This window comes from Bison bison, unplaced genomic scaffold (assembly GCF_000754665.1).
Source record: "Bison bison bison isolate TAMUID 2011002044 unplaced genomic scaffold, Bison_UMD1.0 scf7180017850485, whole genome shotgun sequence".
NCBI lineage: Eukaryota > Metazoa > Chordata > Mammalia > Artiodactyla > Bovidae > Bison > Bison bison.
The window spans coordinates 10,228-11,065 of record NW_011481058.1 but is presented as its reverse complement, the minus strand read 5'-3'; the positions used below and the strand labels follow the sequence as shown (position 1 = coordinate 11,065).

General features: G+C 49.4%; 1 protein-coding gene across 1 annotated transcript in view; it reads right to left on the bottom strand.

Annotated features, from left to right (window-relative positions):
• LOC104995021 (phosphorylase b kinase regulatory subunit alpha, liver isoform-like) overlaps positions 1-838 on the bottom strand; it is a gene marked incomplete at both ends in the record, with an annotated part of 12,743 nt that overhangs the window by 2,763 nt on the left and 9,142 nt on the right. The window lies entirely within an intron of this gene.

Genomic DNA, 838 nt, shown 5'->3' with positions numbered 1-838 from the left:
CTGACATTTGCAGCCTACTCATTCTCTGTTGTAGGGGGCTGTCCTGTGCACTGTAGGGTGTTCAGCAGCATCTCTGGCCTCCACCCACTAGATGCCAATAGTACCCACTCCCCTGTTGTCAACATCGAAAATGTCTCCAGACATTGCCTGGTTTCCCTGGGAGAGCCAAAGACTGCTCCTGGTGGATGATTACTGCTTCAGACCTGGGGTCAGCAAGTGCTTACCCTGGCACCGAATCAGGTCTGCTACACCTGTGATCCAGAAATAAGGTCTATTTGGGACACAGCTGCACTCAGGAGGTCACAGGTTGTCTACAGCTGGTTGTGTGGTATCAGTACAATGGCAGAGTTAAATAGCAGCAAGAGAGACCACAGAGACTGGAAGAGCTGAGAAGATGTACTTTGGCCCTTTCTAGAAAAAGTTTGCTGATCCTTGCTTTGATGTTGGTAGCTCTTTATTAAAAACAAAAAGCAAACTCTAGCCTTTCATTACTGCTCTTCTGGCCAGCTTTGCAGTTTAGCTGTTCTCTACAAGTGTGTGAGGCTCAGCTCTCGGTAGCAGACAGCAGCCTGGAGGAACTGAGTGTGTACGTATTTCCACCCATCACCTAGCCCGGGCACCTGTCTGGGTCCTGCCTCTCTCCCTGTGCACTGCCTGGGGCGCTGGTGTTGCCCTTCACCCTGATTCAGGCTCCCAGTACACATGCCACAGGGTATTTGAGGGTCTTATTTAAAATGAACCTAATGAATTCAAACAGAGCATATGGCACATTTCAACAACAAAAGCTCCCCAACTGAGTTCCTGGACACAAATGTGCAGTTTGTGTGCAGAGGTGACA